Raw genomic sequence first — 22186 nt, 5'->3', positions numbered from 1 at the left:
TTATCTGTGGTGTTACATAGGACTGCAGGACACATCTACTACATGATCTGTACTCAGAGATATCACTGTGTTATCTGTGGTGTTACATAGGACTGCAGGACACATCTACTACATGATCTGTACTCAGAGATATCACTGTGTTATCTGTGGTGTTACATAGGACTGCAGGACACATCTACTACATGATCTGTACTCAGAGATATCACTGTGTTATCTGTGGTGTTACATAGGACTGCAGGACACATCTACTACATGATCTGTACTCAGAGATATCACTGTGTTATCTGTGCTGTTACATAGGACTGCAGGACACATCTACTACATGATCTGTACTCAGAGATATCACTGTGTTATCTGTGCTGTTACATAGGACTGCAGGACACAGCTACTACATGATCTGTACTCAGAGATATCACTGTGTTATCTGTGGTGTTACATGGGACTGCAGGACACATCTACTACATGATCTGTACTCAGAGATATCACTGTGTTACGTGTGCTGTTACATGGGACTGCAGGACACATCTACTACATGATCTGTACTCAGAGATATCACTGTGTTATCTGTGGTGTTAAATGGGACTGCAGGACACATCTACTACATGATCTGTACTCAGATATATCACTGTGTTATCTGTAGTGTTACATAGGACTGCAGGGCACATCTACTACATGATCTGTACTCAGAGATATCACTGTGTTATCTGTGGTGTTACATAGGACTGCAGGACACATCTACTACATGATCTGTACTCAGAGATATCACTGTGTTATCTGTGGTGTTACATAGGACTGCAGGACACATCTACTACATGATCTGTACTCAGAGATATCACTGTGTTATCTGTGCTGTTACATGGGACTGCAGGACACATCTACTACATGATCTGTACTCAGAGATATCACTGTGTTATCTGTGCTGTTACATAGGACTGCAGGTCACATCTACTACATGATCTGTACTCAGAGATATCACTGTGTTATCTGTGGTGTTACATAGGACTGCAGGACACATCTACTACATGATCTGTACTCAGAGATATCACTGTGTTATCTGTGGTGTTACATGGGACTGCAGGACACATCTACTACATGATCTGTACTCAGATATCACTGTGTTATCTGTGGTGTTACATGGGACTGCAGGTCACATCTACTACATGATCTACACTCAGAGATATCACTGTGTTATCTGTGGTGTTACATGGGACTGCAGGACACATCTACTACATGATCTGTACTCAGAGATATCACTGTGTTATCTGTGCTGTTACATAGGACTGCAGGACACATCTACTACATGATGTGTACTCAGAGATATCACTGTGTTATCTGTGGTGTTACATAGGACTGCAGGACACATCTACTACATGATCTGTACTCAGAGATATCACTGTGTTATCTGTGTTGTTACATAGGACTGCAGGGCACATCCACTACATGATCTGTACTCAGAGATATCACTGTGTTATCTGTAGTGTTACATAGGACTGCAGGACATATCTACTACATGATCTGTACTCAGACAGATATCACTGTGTTATCTGTGGTGTTACATAGGACTGCAGGTCACATCTACTACATGATCTGTACTCAGGGAGATATCACTGTGTTATCTGTGGTGTTACATAGGACTGCAGGACACATCTACTACATGATCTGTACTCAGAGATATCACTGTGTTATCTGTGGTGTTACATAGGACTGCAGGACACATCTACTACATGATCTGTACTCAGAGATATCACTGTGTTATCTGTGGTGTTACATGGGACTGCAGGACACATATACTACATGATCTGTACTCAGAGATATCACTGTGTTATCTGTGGTGTTACATGGGACTGCAGGACACATCTACTACATGATCTGTACTCAGAGATATCACTGTGTTATCTGTGGTGTTACATGGGACTGCAGGACACATATACTACATGATCTGTACTCAGAGATATCACTGTGTTATCTGTGGTGTTACATGGGACTGCAGAACACATCTACTACATGATCTGTACTCAGAGAGATATCACTGTGTTATCTGTGGTGTTACATAGGACTGCAGGTCACATCTACTACATGATCTGTACTCAGAGATATCACTGTGTTATCTGTGGTGTTACATAGGACTGCAGGACACATCTACTACATGATCTGTACTCAGAGATATCACTGTGTTATCTGTGGTGTTACATAGGACTGCAGGACACATCTACTACATGATCTGTACTCAGAGAGATATCACTGTGTTATCTGTGGTGTTACATAGGACTTCAGGACACATCTACTACATGATCTGTACTCAGAGATATCACTGTGTTATCTGTGCTGTTACATAGGACTGCAGGACACATCTACTACATGATCTGTACTCAGAGATATCACTGTGTTATCTGTGGTGTTACATGGGACTGCAGGACACATCTACTACATGATCTGTACTCAGATATATCACTGTGTTATCTGTAGTGTTACATAGGACTGCAGGACACATCTACTACATGATCTGTACTCAGAGATATCACTGTGTTATCTGTGCTGTTACATGGGACTGCAGGTCACATCTAATACATGATCTGTACTCAGAGATATCACTGTGTTATCTGTGGTGTTACATAGGACTGCAGGATAAATCTACTACATGATCTGTACTCAGAGATATCACTGTGTTATCTGTGGTGTTACATAGGACTGCAGGACACATCTACTACATGATCTGTACTCAGAGATATCACTGTGTTATCTGTGGTGTTACATAGGACTGCAGGACACATCTACTACATGATCTGTACTCAGAGATATCACTGTGTTATCTGTGGTGTTACATAGGACTGCAGGGCACATCTACTACATGATCTGTACTCAGAGATATCACTGTGTTATCTGTGGTGTTACATAGGACTGCAGGACACATCTACTACATGATCTGTACTCAGAGATATCACTGTGTTATCTGTGCTGTTACATGGGACTGCAGGACACATCTACTACATGATCTGTACTCAGAGATATCACTGTGTTATCTGTGCTGTTACATAGGACTGCAGGTCACATCTACTACATGATCTGTACTCAGAGATATCACTGTGTTATCTGTGGTGTTACATAGGACTGCAGGACACATCTACTACATGATCTGTACTCAGAGATATCACTGTGTTATCTGTGTTGTTACATAGGACTGCAGGGCACATCCACTACATGATCTGTACTCAGAGATATCACTGTGTTATCTGTAGTGTTACATAGGACTGCAGGACATATCTACTACATGATCTGTACTCAGAGATATCACTGTGTTATCTGTGGTGTTACATAGGACTGCAGGACACATCTACTACATGATCTGTACTCAGAGATATCACTGTGTTATCTGTGGTGTTACATAGGACTGCAGGACACATCTACTACATGATCTGTACATAGAGATATCACTGTGTCATCTGTGGTGTTACATAGGACTGCAGGACACATCTACTACATGATCTGTACTCAGAGATATCACTGTGTTATCTGTGGTGTTACATGGGACTGCAGGACACATCTACTACATGATCTGTACTCAGAGATATCACTGTGTTATCTGTGCTGTTACATAGGACTGCAGGACACATCTACTACATGATCTGTACTCAGAGATATCACTGTGTTATCTGTGGTGTTACATAGGACTGCAGGACACATCTACTACATGATCTGTACTCAGAGATATCACTGTGTTATCTGTGGTGTTACATAGGACTGCAGGTCACATCTACTACATGATCTGTACTCAGGGAGATATCACTGTGTTATCTGTGGTGTTACATAGGACTGCAGGACACATCTACTACATGATCTGTACTCAGAGATATCACTGTGTTATCTGTGGTGTTACATAGGACTGCAGGACACATCTACTACATGATCTGTACTCAGAGATATCACTGTGTTATCTGTGGTGTTACATGGGACTGCAGGACACATATACTACATGATCTGTACTCAGAGATATCACTGTGTTATCTGTGGTGTTACATGGGACTGCAGGACACATGTACTACATGATCTGTACTCAGAGAGATATCACTGTGTTATCTGTGGTGTTACATAGGACTGCAGGACACATCTACTACATGATCTGTACTCAGAGATATCACTGTGTTATCTGTGCTGTTACATAGGACTGCAGGACACATCTACTACATGATCTGTTCTCAGAGATATCACTGTGTTATCTGTGCTGTTACATAGGACTGCAGGACACATCTACTACATGATCTGTACTCAGAGATATCACTGTGTTATCTGTGGTGTTACATAGGACTGCAGGACACATCTACTACATGATCTGTACTCAGAGATATCACTGTGTTATCTGTGCTGTTACATAGGACTGCAGGACACATCTACTACATGATCTGTACTCAGAGATATCACTGTGTTATCTGTGGTGTTACATGGGACTGCAGGACACATCTACTACATGATCTGTACTCAGATATATCACTGTGTTATCTGTGGTGTTACATAGGACTGCAGGACACATCTACTACATGGTCTGTACTCAGAGATATCACTGTGTTATCTGTGGTGTTACATAGGACTGCAGGACACATCTACTACATGATCTGTACTCAGAGATATCACTGTGTTATCTGTGGTGTTACATAGGACTGCAGGACACATCTACTACATAATCTGTACTCAGAGATATCACTGTGTTATCTGTGGTGTTACATAGGACTGCAGGACACATCTACTACATGATCTGTACTCAGAGATATCACTGTGTTATCTGTGGTGTTACATAGGACTGCAGGACACATCTACTACATGATCTGTACTCAGAGATATCACTGTGTTATCTGTGCTGTTACATAGGACTGCAGGACACATCTACTACATGATCTGTACTCAGAGATATCACTGTGTTATCTGTGGTGTTACATAGGACTGCAGGACACATCTACTACATGATCTGTACTCAGAGATATCACTGTGTTATCTGTGCTGTTACATAGGACTGCAGGACACATCTACTACATGATCTGTACTCAGAGGTATCACTGTGTTATCTGTGGTGTTACATAGGACTGCAGGACACATCTACTACATGATCTGTACTCAGAGATATCACTGTGTTATCTGTGGTGTTACATAGGACTGCAGGACACATCTACTACATGATCTGTACTCAGAGATATCACTGTGTTATCTGTGGTGTTACATAGGACTGCAGGACACATCTACTACATGATCTGCACTCAGAGATATCACTGTGTTATCTGTGGTGTTACATGGGACTGCAGGACACATCTACTACATGATCTGTACTCAGAGATATCACTGTGTTATCTGTGATGTTACATAGGACTGCAGGACACATCTACTACATGATCTGTACTCAGAGATATCACTGTGTTATCTGTGGTGTTACATAGGACTGCAGGACACATCTACTACATGATCTGTACTCAGAGATATCACTGTGTTATCTGTGGTGTTACATGGGACTGCAGGATACATCTACTACATGATCTGTACTCAGAGATATCACTGTGTTATCTGTGGTGTTACATGGGACTGCAGGGCACATCTACTACATGATCTGTACTCAGAGATATCACTGTGTTATCTGTGGTGTTACATAGGACTGCAGGACACATCTACTACATGATCTGTACTCAGAGATATCACTGTGTTATCTGTGGTGTTACATAGGACTGCAGGACACATCTACTACATGATCTGTACTCAGAGATATCACTGTGTTATCTGTGGTGTTACATAGGACTGCAGGACACATCTACTACATGATCTGTACTCAGAGATATCACTGTGTTATCTGTGGTGTTACATAGGACTGCAGGACACTTCTACATGATCTGTACTAAGAGATATCACTGTGTTATCTGTGCTGTTACATAGGACTGCAGGACACATCTACTACATGATCTGTACTCAGAGATATTACTGTGTTATCTGTGGTGTTACATAGGACTGCAGGACACATCTACTACATGATCTGTACTCAGAGATATCACTGTGTTATCTGTGGTGTTACATAGGACTGCAGGACACATCTACTACATGATCTGTACTCAGAGATATCACTGTGTTATCTGTGGTGTTACATAGGACTGCAGGATACATCTACTACATGATCTGTACTCAGAGATATCACTGTGTTATCTGTGGTGTTACATAGGACTGCAGGGCACATCTACTACATGATCTGTACTCAGAGATATCACTGTGTTATCTGTGCTGTTACATAGGACTGCAGGACACATCTACTACATGATCTGTACTCAGAGATATCACTGTGTAATCTGTGGTGTTACATGGGACTGCAGGACACATCTACTACATGATCTGTACTCAGAGATATCACTGTGTTATCTGTGGTGTTACATGGGACTGCAGGACACATCTACTACATGATCTGTACTCAGAGATATTACTGTGTTATCTGTGGTGTTACATAGGACTGCAGGACACATCTACTACATGATCTGTACTCAGAGATATCACTGTGTTATCTGTGGTGTTACATAGGACTGCAGGACACATCTACTACATGATCTGTACTCAGAGATATCACTGTGTTATCTGTGGTGTTACATAGGACTGCAGGGCACATCTACTACATGATCTGTACTCAGAGATATCACTGTGTTATCTGTGGTGTTACATAGGACTGCAGGTCACATCTACTACATGATCTGTACTCAGAGATATCACTGTGTTATCTGTGCTGTTACATAGGACTGCAGGACACATCTACTACATGATCTGTACTCAGAGATATCACTGTGTTATCTGTGGTGTTACATAGGACTGCAGGACACATCTACTACATGATCTGTACTCAGAGATATCACAGTGTTATCTGTGGTGTTACATAGGACTGCAGGACACATCTACTACATGATCTGTACTCAGAGATATCACTGTGTTATCTGTGGTGTTACATAGGACTGCAGGTGACATCTACTACATGATCTGTACTCAGAGATATCACTGTGTTATCTGTGGTGTTACATAGGACTGCAGGTCACATCTACTACATGATCTGTACTCAGAGATATCACTGTGTTATCGGTGGTGTTACATAGGACTGCAGGACACATCTACTACATGATCTGTACTCAGAGATATCACTGTGTTATCTGTGGTGTTACATGGGACTGCAGGGCACATCTACTACATGATCTGTACTCAGAGATATCACTGTGTTATCTGTGCTGTTACATAGGACTGCAGGACACATCTACTACATGATCTGTACTCAGAGATATCACTGTGTTATCTGTGGTGTTACATAGGACTGCAAGACACATCTACTACATGATCTGTACTCAGAGATATCACTGTGTTATCTGTGGTGTTACATAGGACTGCAGGACACATCTACTACATGATCTGTACTCAGAGATATCACTGTGTTATCTGTGGTGTTACATAGGACTGCAGGACACATCTACTACATGATCTGTACTCAGAGATATCACTGTGTTATCTGTGCTGTTACATAGGACTGCAGGACACATCTACTACATGATCTGTACTCAGAGATATCACTGTGTTATCTGTGGTGTTACATAGGACTGCAGGACACATCTACTACATGATCTGTACTCAGAGATATCACTGTGTTATCTGTGGTGTTACATAGGACTGCAGGACACATCTACTACATGATCTGTACTCAGAGATGTCACTGTGTTATCTGTGGTGTTACATAGGACTGCAGGACACATCTACTACATGATCTGTACTCAGAGATATCACTGTGTTATCTGTGGTGTTACATAGGACTGCAGGACACATCTACTACATGATCTGTACTCAGAGATATCACTGTGTTATCTGTGGTGTTACATAGGACTGCAGGTCACATCTACTACATGATCTGTACTCAGAGATATCACTGTGTTATCTGTGGTGTTACATAGGACTGCAGGACACATCTACTACATGATCTGTACTCAGAGATATCACTGTGTTATCTGTGCTGTTACATAGGACTGCAGGACACATCACTACATGATCTGTACTCAGAGATATCACTGTGTTATCGGTGGTGTTACATAGGACTGCAGGACACATCTACTACATGATCTGTACTCAGAGATATCACTGTGTTATCTGTGGTGTTACATGGGACTGCAGGGCACATCTACTACATGATCTGTACTCAGAGATATCACTGTGTTATCTGTGCTGTTACATAGGACTGCAGGACACATCTACTACATGATCTGTACTCAGAGATATCACTGTGTTATCTGTGGTGTTACATAGGACTGCAAGACACATCTACTACATGATCTGTACTCAGAGATATCACTGTGTTATCTGTGGTGTTACATAGGACTGCAGGACACATCTACTACATGATCTGTACTCAGAGATATCACTGTGTTATCTGTGGTGTTACATAGGACTGCAGGACACATCTACTACATGATCTGTACTCAGAGATATCACTGTGTTATCTGTGCTGTTACATAGGACTGCAGGACACATCTACTACATGATCTGTACTCAGAGATATCACTGTGTTATCTGTGCTGTTACATAGGACTGCAGGAGACATCTACTACATGATCTGTACTCAGAGATATCACTGTGTTATCTGTGGTGTTACATAGGACTGCAGGACACATCTACTACATGATCTGTACTCAGAGAGATATCACTGTGTTATCTGTGTTGTTACATAGGACTGCAGGACACATCCACTACATGATCTGTACTCAGAGATATCACTGTGTTATCTGTAGTGTTACATAGGACTGCAGGACACATCTACTACATGATCTGTACTCAGAGATATCACTGTGTTATCTGTGCTGTTACATGGGACTGCAGGACACATCTACTACATGATCTGTACTCAGAGATATCACTGTGTTATCTGTGCTGTTACATAGGACTGCAGGTCACATCTACTACATGATCTGTACTCAGAGATATCACTGTGTTATCTGTGGTGTTACATAGGACTGCAGGACACATCTACTACATGATCTGTACTCAGAGATATCACTGTGTTATCTGTGCTGTTACATAGGACTGCAGGAGACATCTACTACATGATCTGTACTCAGAGATATCACTGTGTTATCTGTGCTGTTACATAGGACTGCAGGACACATCTACTACATGATCTGTACTCAGAGAGATATCACTGTGTTATCTGTGTTGTTACATAGGACTGCAGGGCACATCCACTACATGATCTGTACTCAGAGATATCACTGTGTTATCTGTGGTGTTACATAGGACTGCAGGATACATGTACTACATGATCTGTACTCAGAGATATCACTGTGTTATCTGTAGTGTTACATAGGACTGCAGGACACATCTACTACATGATCTGTACTCAGAGAGATATCACTGTGTTATCTGTGGTGTTACATAGGACTGCAGGACACATCTACTACATGATCTGTACTCAGAGATATCACTGTGTTATCTGTGGTGTTACATGGGACTGCAGGTCACATCTACTACATGATCTGTACTCAGGGAGATATCACTGTGTTATCTGTGGTGTTACATAGGACTGCAGGACACATCTACTACATGATCTGTACTCAGAGATATCACTGTGTTATCTGTGGTGTTACATGGGACTGCAGGACACATATACTACATGATCTGTACTCAGAGATATCACTGTGTTATCTGTGGTGTTACATAGGACTGCAGGACACATCCACTACATGATCTGTACTCAGAGATATCACTGTATTATCTGTGGTGTTACATAGGACTGCAGGTCACATCTACTACATGATATGTACTCAGAGATATCACTGTGTTATCTGTGGTGTTACATAGGACTGCAGGTCACATCTACTACATGATCTGTACTCAGAGATATCACTGTGTTATCTGTGGTGTTACATGGGACTGCAGGACACATCTACTACATGATCTGTACTCAGAGATATCACTGTGTTATCTGTGCTGTTACATAGGACTGCAGGTCACATCTACTACATGATCTGTACTCAGAGATATCACTGTGTTATCTGTGGTGTTACATGGGACTGCAGGACACATATACTACATGATCTGTTCTCAGAGATATCACTGTGTTATCTGTGCTGTTACATAGGACTGCAGGACACATCTACTACATGATCTGTACTCAGAGATATCACTGTGTTATCTGTGGTGTTACATAGGACTGCAAGACACATCTACTACATGATCTGTACTCAGAGATATCACTGTGTTATCTGTGGTGTTACATAGGACTGCAGGACACATCTACTACATGATCTGTACTCAGAGATATCACTGTGTTATCTGTGGTGTTACATAGGACTGCAGGACACATCTACTACATGATCTGTACTCAGAGATATCACTGTGTTATCTGTGCTGTTACATAGGACTGCAGGACACATCTACTACATGATCTGTACTCAGAGATATCACTGTGTTATCTGTGGTGTTACATAGGACTGCAGGACACATCTACTACATGATCTGTACTCAGAGATATCACTGTGTTATCTGTGGTGTTACATAGGACTGCAGGACACATCTACTACATGATCTGTACTCAGAGATATCACTGTGTTATCTGTGGTGTTACATAGGACTGCAGGACACATCTACTACATGATCTGTACTCAGAGATATCACTGTGTTATCTGTGGTGTTACATAGGACTGCAGGTCACATCTACTACATGATCTGTACTCAGAGATATCACTGTGTTATCTGTGGTGTTACATAGGACTGCAGGACACATCTACTACATGATCTGTACTCAGAGATATCACTGTGTTATCTGTGCTGTTACATAGGACTGCAGGACACATCTACTACATGATCTGTACTCAGAGATATCACTGTGTTATCTGTGGTGTTACATAGGACTGCAGGACACATCACTACATGATCTGTACTCAGAGATATCACTGTGTTATCGGTGGTGTTACATAGGACTGCAGGACACATCTACTACATGATCTGTACTCAGAGATATCACTGTGTTATCTGTGGTGTTACATGGGACTGCAGGGCACATCTACTACATGATCTGTACTCAGAGATATCACTGTGTTATCTGTGCTGTTACATAGGACTGCAGGACACATCTACTACATGATCTGTACTCAGAGATATCACTGTGTTATCTGTGGTGTTACATAGGACTGCAAGACACATCTACTACATGATCTGTACTCAGAGATATCACTGTGTTATCTGTGGTGTTACATAGGACTGCAGGACACATCTACTACATGATCTGTACTCAGAGATATCACTGTGTTATCTGTGGTGTTACATAGGACTGCAGGACACATCTACTACATGATCTGTACTCAGAGATATCACTGTGTTATCTGTGCTGTTACATAGGACTGCAGGACACATCTACTACATGATCTGTACTCAGAGATATCACTGTGTTATCTGTGCTGTTACATAGGACTGCAGGAGACATCTACTACATGATCTGTACTCAGAGATATCACTGTGTTATCTGTGGTGTTACATAGGACTGCAGGACACATCTACTACATGATCTGTACTCAGAGAGATATCACTGTGTTATCTGTGTTGTTACATAGGACTGCAGGACACATCCACTACATGATCTGTACTCAGAGATATCACTGTGTTATCTGTAGTGTTACATAGGACTGCAGGACACATCTACTACATGATCTGTACTCAGAGATATCACTGTGTTATCTGTGGTGTTACATAGGACTGCAGGACACATCTACTACATGATCTGTACTCAGAGATATCACTGTGTTATCTGTGCTGTTACATGGGACTGCAGGACACATCTACTACATGATCTGTACTCAGAGATATCACTGTGTTATCTGTGCTGTTACATAGGACTGCAGGTCACATCTACTACATGATCTGTACTCAGAGATATCACTGTGTTATCTGTGGTGTTACATAGGACTGCAGGACACATCTACTACATGATCTGTACTCAGAGATATCACTGTGTTATCTGTGCTGTTACATAGGACTGCAGGAGACATCTACTACATGATCTGTACTCAGAGATATCACTGTGTTATCTGTGCTGTTACATAGGACTGCAGGACACATCTACTACATGATCTGTACTCAGAGAGATATCACTGTGTTATCTGTGTTGTTACATAGGACTGCAGGGCACATCCACTACATGATCTGTACTCAGAGATATCACTGTGTTATCTGTAGTGTTACATAGGACTGCAGGACACATGTACTACATGATCTGTACTCAGAGATATCACTGTGTTATCTGTGGTGTTACATAGGACTGCAGGATACATGTACTACATGATCTGTACTCAGAGATATCACTGTGTTATCTGTAGTGTTACATAGGACTGCAGGACACATCTACTACATGATCTGTACTCAGAGAGATATCACTGTGTTATCTGTGGTGTTACATAGGACTGCAGGACACATCTACTACATGATCTGTACTCAGAGATATCACTGTGTTATCTGTGGTGTTACATGGGACTGCAGGTCACATCTACTACATGATCTGTACTCAGGGAGATATCACTGTGTTATCTGTGGTGTTACATAGGACTGCAGGACACATCTACTACATGATCTGTACTCAGAGATATCACTGTGTTATCTGTGGTGTTACATGGGACTGCAGGACACATATACTACATGATCTGTACTCAGAGATATCACTGTGTTATCTGTGGTGTTACATAGGACTGCAGGACACATCCACTACATGATCTGTACTCAGAGATATCACTGTATTATCTGTGGTGTTACATAGGACTGCAGGTCACATCTACTACATGATATGTACTCAGAGATATCACTGTGTTATCTGTGGTGTTACATAGGACTGCAGGTCACATCTACTACATGATCTGTACTCAGAGATATCACTGTGTTATCTGTGGTGTTACATGGGACTGCAGGACACATCTACTACATGATCTGTACTCAGAGATATCACTGTGTTATCTGTGCTGTTACATAGGACTGCAGGTCACATCTACTACATGATCTGTACTCAGAGATATCACTGTGTTATCTGTGGTGTTACATGGGACTGCAGGACACATATACTACATGATCTGTTCTCAGAGATATCACTGTGTTATCTGTGCTGTTACATAGGACTGCAGGACACATCTACTACATGATCTGTACTCAGAGATATCACTGTGTTATCTGTGCTGTTACATAGGACTGCAGGTCACATCTACTACATGATCTGTACTCAGAGATATCACTGTGTTATCTGTGGTGTTACATAGGACTGCAGGTCACATCTACTACATGATCTGTACTCAGAGATATCACTGTGTTATCTGTGGTGTTACATAGGACTGCAGGACACATCTACTACATGATCTGTACTCAGAGATATCACTGTGTTATCTGTGCTGTTACATAGGACTGCAGGAGACATCTACTACATGATCTGTACTCAGAGATATCACTGTGTTATCTGTGGTGTTACATAGGACTGCAGGACACATCTACTACATGATCTGTACTCAGAGAGATATCACTGTGTTATCTGTGTTGTTACATAGGACTGCAGGACACATCCACTACATGATCTGTACTCAGAGATATCACTGTGTTATCTGTAGTGTTACATAGGACTGCAGGACACATCTACTACATGATCTGTACTCAGAGATATCACTGTGTTATCTGTGCTGTTACATGGGACTGCAGGACACATCTACTACATGATCTGTACTCAGAGATATCACTGTGTTATCTGTGCTGTTACATAGGACTGCAGGTCACATCTACTACATGATCTGTACTCAGAGATATCACTGTGTTATCTGTGGTGTTACATAGGACTGCAGGACACATCTACTACATGATCTGTACTCAGAGATATCACTGTGTTATCTGTGCTGTTACATAGGACTGCAGGAGACATCTACTACATGATCTGTACTCAGAGATATCACTGTGTTATCTGTGCTGTTACATAGGACTGCAGGACACATCTACTACATGATCTGTACTCAGAGAGATATCACTGTGTTATCTGTGTTGTTACATAGGACTGCAGGGCACATCCACTACATGATCTGTACTCAGAGATATCACTGTGTTATCTGTGGTGTTACATAGGACTGCAGGATACATGTACTACATGATCTGTACTCAGAGATATCACTGTGTTATCTGTAGTGTTACATAGGACTGCAGGACACATCTACTACATGATCTGTACTCAGAGAGATATCACTGTGTTATCTGTGCTGTTACATAGGACTGCAGGACACATCTACTACATGACCTGTACTCAGAGATATCACTGTGTTATCTGTGGTGTTACATAGGACTGCAGGACACATCTACTACATGATCTGTACTCAGAGATATCACTGTGTTATCTGTGGTGTTACATGGGACTGCAGGTCACATCTACTACATGATCTGTACTCAGGGAGATATCACTGTGTTATCTGTGGTGTTACATAGGACTGCAGGACACATCTACTACATGATCTGTACTCAGAGATATCACTGTGTTATCTGTGGTGTTACATGGGACTGCAGGACACATATACTACATGATCTGTACTCAGAGATATCACTGTGTTATCTGTGGTGTTACATAGGACTGCAGGACACATCCACTACATGATCTGTACTCAGAGATATCACTGTATTATGTGTGGTGTTACATAGGACTGCAGGTCACATCTACTACATGATATGTACTCAGAGATATCACTGTGTTATCTGTGGTGTTACATAGGACTGCAGGTCACATCTACTACATGATCTGTACTCAGAGATATCACTGTGTTATCTGTGGTGTTACATGGGACTGCAGGACACATCTACTACATGATCTGTACTCAGAGATATCACTGTGTTATCTGTGCTGTTACATAGGACTGCAGGTCACATCTACTACATGATCTGTACTCAGAGATATCACTGTGTTATCTGTGGTGTTACATGGGACTGCAGGACACATATACTACATGATCTGTTCTCAGAGATATCACTGTGTTATCTGTGCTGTTACATAGGACTGCAGGACACATCTACTACATGATCTGTACTCAGAGATATCACTGTGTTATCTGTGCTGTTACATAGGACTGCAGGACACATCTACTACATGATCTGTACTCAGAGATATCACTGTGTTATCTGTGGTGTTACATGGGACTGCAGGACACATCTACTACATGATCTGTACTCAGATATATCACTGTGTTATCTGTAGTGTTACATAGGACTGCAGGACACATCTACTACATGATCTGTACTCAGAGATATCACTGTGTTATCTGTGCTGTTACATGGGACTGCAGGTCACATCTACTACATGATCTGTACTCAGAGATATTACTGTGTTATCTGTGGTGTTACATAGGACTGCAGGACACATCTACTACATGATCTGTACTCAGAGATCACTGTGTTATCTGTGGTGTTACATAGGACTGCAGGACACATCTACTACATGATCTGTACTCAGAGATATTACTGTGTTATCTGTGGTGTTACATAGGACTGCAGGACACATCTACTACATGATCTGTACTCAGAGATATCACTGTGTTATCTGTGGTGTTACATAGGACTGCAGGTCACATCTACTACATGATCTGTACTCAGAGATATCACTGTGTTATCTGTGGTGTTACATAGGACTGCAGGTCACATCTACTACATGATCTGTACTCAGAGATATCACTGTGTTATCTGTGGTGTTACATAGGACTGCAGGACACATCTACTACATGATCTGTACTCAGAGATATCACTGTGTTATCTGTGGTGTTACATAGGACTGCAGGACACATCTACTACATGATCTGTACTCAGAGATATCACTGTGTTATCTGTGGTGTTACATAGGACTGCAGGACACATCTACTACATGATCTGTACTCAGAGATATCACTGTGTTACCTGTGGTGTTACATAGGACTGCAGGACACATCTACTACATGATCTGTACTCAGAGATATCACTGTGTTATCTGTGGTGTTACATAGGACTGCAGGGCACATCTACTACATGATCTGTACTCAGAGATATCACTGTGTTATCTGTGGTGTTACATAGGACTGCAGGACACATCTACTACATGATCTGTACTCAGAGATATCACTGTGTTACCTGTGGTGTTACATAGGACTGCAGGGCACATCTACTACATGATCTGTACTCAGAGATATCACTGTGTTATCTGTGCTGTTACATAGGACTGCAGGTGACATCTACTACATGATCTGTACTCAGAGATATCACTGTGTTATCTGTGGTGTTACATAGGACTGCAGGACACATCTACTACATGATCTGTACTCAGAGATATCACTGTGTTATCTGTGGTGTTACATAGGACTGCAGGACACATCTACTACATGATCTGTACTCAGAGATATCACTGTGTTATATGTGCTGTTACATAGGACTGCAGGACACATCTACTACATGATCTGTACTCAGAGATATCACTGTGTTATCTGTGGTGTTACATAGGACTGCAGGACACATCTACTACATGATCTGTACTCAGAGATATCACTGTGTTATCTGTGGTGTTACATAGGACTGCAGGACACATCTACTACATGATCTGTACTCAGAGATATCACTGTGTTATCTGTGGTGTTACATAGGACTGCAGGATAAATCTACTACATGATCTGTACTCAGAGATATCACTGTGTTATCTGTGGTGTTACATAGGACTGCAGGACACATCTACTACATGATCTGTACTCAGAGATATCACTGTGTTATCTGTGGTGTTACATAGGACTGCAGGATAAATCTACTACATGATCTGTACTCAGAGATATCACTGTGTTATCTGTGGTGTTACATAGGACTGCAGGACACATCTACTACATGATCTGTACTCAGAGATATCACTGTGTTATCTGTGGTGTTACATGGGACTGCAGGTCACATCTACTACATGATCTGTACTCAGAGATATCACTGTGTTATCTGTGGTGTTACATAGGACTGCAGGACACATCTACTACATGATCTGTACTCAGAGATATCACTGTGTTATCTGTGCTGTTACATAGGACTGCAGGACACATCTACTACATGATCTGTACTCAGGGATGTCACTGTGTTATCTGTGGTGTTACATGGGACTGCAGGACACATCTACTACATGATCTGTACTCAGAGATATCACTGTGTTATCTGTGGTGTTACATAGGACTGCAGGACACATCTACTACATGATCTGTACTCAGAGATATCACTGTGTTATCTGTGGTGTTACATGGGACTGCAGGTCACATCTACTACATGATCTGTACTCAGAGATATCACTGTGTTATCTGTGGTGTTACATAGGACTGCAGGACACATCTACTACATGATCTGTACTCAGAGATATCACTGTGTTATCTGTGCTGTTACATAGGACTGCAGGACACATCTACTACATGATCTGTACTCAGGGATGTCACTGTGTTATCTGTGGTGTTACATGGGACTGCAGGACACATCTACTACATGATCTGTACTCAGAGATATCACTGTGTTATCTGTGGTGTTACATAGGACTGCAGGACAAATCTACTACATGATCTGTACTCAGAGATATCACTGTGTTATCTGTGGTGTTACATAGGACTGCAGGACACATCTACTACATGATCTGTACTCAGAGATATCACTGTGTTATCTGTGGTGTTACATAGGACTGCAGGACACATCTACTACATGATCTGTACTCAGAGATATCACTGTGTTATCTGTGGTGTTACATAGGACTGCAGGACACATCTACTACATGATCTGTACTCAGAGATATCACTGTGTTATCTGTGGTGTTACATAGGACTGCAGGACACATCTACTACATGACCTGTACTCAGGGATGTCACTGTGTTATCTGTGGTGTTACATGGGACTGCAGGACACATCTACTACATGATCTGTACTCAGAGATATCACTGTGTTATCTGTGCTGTTACATAGGACTGCAGGACACATCTACTACATGATCTGTACTCAGAGATATCACTGTGTTATCTGTGGTGTTACATGGGACTGCAGGACACATCTACTACATGATCTGTACTCAGAGATGTCACTGTGTTATCTGTGGTGTTACATAGGACTGCAGGTCACATCTACTACATGATCTGCACTCAGAGATATCACTGTGTTATCTGTGGTGTTACATGGGACTGCAGGACACATCTACTACATGATCTGTACTCAGAGATGTCACTGTGTTATCTGTGGTGTTACATAGGACTGCAGGACACATCTACTACATGATCTGTACTCAGAGATATCACTGTGTTATCTGTGCTGTTACATAGGACTGCAGGACACATCTACTACATGATCTGTACTCAGAGATATCACTGTGTTATCTGTGGTGTTACATAGGACTGCAGGACACATCTACTACATGACCTGTACTCAGAGATATCACTGTGTTATCTGTGATGTTACATAGGACTGCAGGAAACATCTACTACATGATCTGTACTCAGAGATATCACTGTGTTATCTGTGGTGTTACATAGGACTGCAGGACACATCTACTACATGATCTGTACTCAGAGAGATATCACTGTGTTATCTGTGGTGTTACATAGGACTGCAGGACACAGCTACTACATGATCTGTACTCAGAGATATCACTGTGTTATCTGTGGTGTTACATAGGACTGCAGGACACATCTACTACATGATCTGTACATAGAGATATCACTGTGTCATCTGTGGTGTTACATAGGACTGCAGGACACATCTACTACATGATCTGTACTCAGAGATATCACTGTGTTATCTGTGGTGTTACATGGGACTGCAGGACACATCTACTACATGATCTGTACTCAGAGATATCACTGTGTTATCTGTGCTGTTACATAGGACTGCAGGACACATCTACTACATGATCTGTACTCAGAGATATCACTGTGTTATCTGTGGTGTTACATAGGACTGCAGGACACATCTACTACATGATCTGTACTCAGAGATATCACTGTGTTATCTGTGGTGTTACATAGGACTGCAGGTCACATCTACTACATGATCTGTACTCAGGGAGATATCACTGTGTTATCTGTGGTGTTACATAGGACTGCAGGACACATCTACTACATGATCTGTACTCAGAGATATCACTGTGTTATCTGTGGTGTTACATAGGACTGCAGGACACATCTACTACATGATCTGTACTCAGAGATATCACTGTGTTATCTGTGGTGTTACATGGGACTGCAGGACACATATACTACATGATCTGTACTCAGAGATATCACTGTGTTATCTGTGGTGTTACATGGGACTGCAGGACACATGTACTACATGATCTGTACTCAGAGAGATATCACTGTGTTATCTGTGGTGTTACATAGGACTGCAGGACACATCTACTACATGATCTGTACTCAGAGATATCACTGTGTTATCTGTGCTGTTACGTAGGACTGCAGGACACATCTACTACATGATCTGTTCTCAGAGATATCACTGTGTTATCTGTGCTGTTACATAGGACTGCAGGACACATCTACTACATGATCTGTACTCAGAGATATCACTGTGTTATCTGTGGTGTTACATAGGACTGCAGGACACATCTACTACATGATCTGTACTCAGAGATATCACTGTGTTATCTGTGTTGTTACATAGGACTGCAGGACACATCTACTACATGATCTGTACTCAGAGATATCACTGTGTTATCTGTGGTGTTACATGGGACTGCAGGACACATCTACTACATGATCTGTACTCAGATATATCACTGTGTTATCTGTAGTGTTACATAGGACTGCAGGACACATCTACTACATGATCTGTACTCAGAGATATCACTGTGTTATCTGTGCTGTTACATGGGACTGCAGGTCACATCTACTACATGATCTGTACTCAGAGATATCACTGTGTTATCTGTGGTGTTACATAGGACTGCAGGACACATCTACTACATGATCTGTACTCAGAGATATCACTGTGTTATCTGTGGTGTTACATAGGACTGCAGGACACATCTACTACATGATCTGTACTCAGAGATATCACTGTGTTATCTGTGCTGTTACATGGGACTGCAGGGCACATCTACTACATGATCTGTACTCAGAGATATCACTGTGTTATCTGTGGTGTTACATGGGACTGCAGGACACATCTACTACATGATCTGTACTCAGAGATATCACTGTGTTATCTGTGGTGTTACATAGGACTGCAGGACACATCTACTACATGATCTGTACTCAGAGATATCACTGTGTTATCTGTGGTGTTACATAGGACTGCAGGACACATCTACTACATGATCTGTACTCAGAGATATCACTGTGTTATCTGTGCTGTTACATGGGACTGCAGGGCACATCTACTACATGATCTGTACTCAGAGATATCACTGTGTTATCTGTGGTGTTACATGGGACTGCAGGACACATCTACTACATGATCTGTACTCAGAGATATCACTGTGTTATCTGTGGTGTTACATAGGACTGCAGGACACATCTACTACATGATCTGTACTCAGAGATATCACTGTGTTATCTGTGGTGTTACATAGGACTGCAGGACACATCTACTACATGATCTGTACTCAGAGATATCACTGTGTTATCTGAGGTGTTACATAGAACTGCAGGACACATCTACTACATGATCTGTACTCAGAGGTATCACTGTGTTATCTGTGGTGTTACATAGGACTGCAGGACACATCTACTACATGATCTGTACTCAGAGATATCACTGTGTTATCTGTGGTGTTACATAGGACTGCAGGACACATCTACTACATGATCTGTACTCAGAGATATCACTGTGTTATCTGTGGTGTTACATAGGACTGCAGGACACATCTACTACATGATCTGCACTCAGAGATATCACTGTGTTATCTGTGGTGTTACATAGGACTGCAGGACACATCTACTACATGATCTGTACTCAGAGATATCACTGTGTTATCTGTGCTGTTACATAGGACTGCAGGACACATCTACTACATGATCTGTACTCAGAGATATCACTGTGTTATCTGTGGTGTTACATAGGACTGCAGGACACATCTACTACATGATCTGTACTCAGAGATATCACTGTGTTATCTGTGGTGTTACATAGGACTGCAGGACACATCTACTACATGATCTGTACTCAGAGATATCACTGTGTTATCTGTGGTGTTACATAGGACTGCAGGACACATCTACTACATGATCTGCACTCAGAGATATCACTGTGTTATCTGTGGTGTTACATAGGACTGCAGGACACATCTACTACATGATCTGTACTCAGAGATATCACTGTGTTATCTGTGATGTTACATAGGACTGCAGGACACATCTACTACATGATCTGTACTCAGAGATATCACTGTGTTATCTGTGGTGTTACATAGGACTGCAGGACACATCTACTACATGATCTGTACTCAGAGATATCACTGTGTTATCTGTGGTGTTACATAGGACTGCAGGACACATCTACTACATGATCTGTACTCAGAGATATCACTGTGTTATCTGTGGTGTTACATAGGACTGCAGGACACATCTACTACATGATCTGTACTCAGAGATATCACTGTGTTATCTGTGCTGTTACATGGGACTGCAGGGCACATCTACTACATGATCTGTACTCAGAGATATCACTGTGTTATCTGTGGTGTTACATGGGACTGCAGGACACATCTACTACATGATCTGTACTCAGAGATATCACTGTGTTATCTGTGGTGTTACATAGGACTGCAGGACACATCTACTACATGATCTGTACTCAGAGATATCACTGTGTTATCTGTGGTGTTACATAGGACTGCAGGACACATCTACTACATGATCTGTACTCAGAGATATCACTGTGTTATCTGAGGTGTTACATAGAACTGCAGGACACATCTACTACATGATCTGTACTCAGAGGTATCACTGTGTTATCTGTGGTGTTACATAGGACTGCAGGACACATCTACTACATGATCTGTACTCAGAGATATCACTGTGTTATCTGTGGTGTTACATAGGACTGCAGGACACATCTACTACATGATCTGTACTCAGAGATATCACTGTGTTATCTGTGGTGTTACATAGGACTGCAGGACACATCTACTACATGATCTGCACTCAGAGATATCACTGTGTTATCTGTGGTGTTACATAGGACTGCAGGACAC

The sequence above is a fragment of the Engystomops pustulosus genome, chromosome 5 (genome assembly GCF_040894005.1).
Source record: "Engystomops pustulosus chromosome 5, aEngPut4.maternal, whole genome shotgun sequence".
Classification (NCBI taxonomy): Eukaryota; Metazoa; Chordata; class Amphibia; order Anura; family Leptodactylidae; genus Engystomops; species Engystomops pustulosus.
This window is presented reverse-complemented; position numbering follows the sequence as displayed.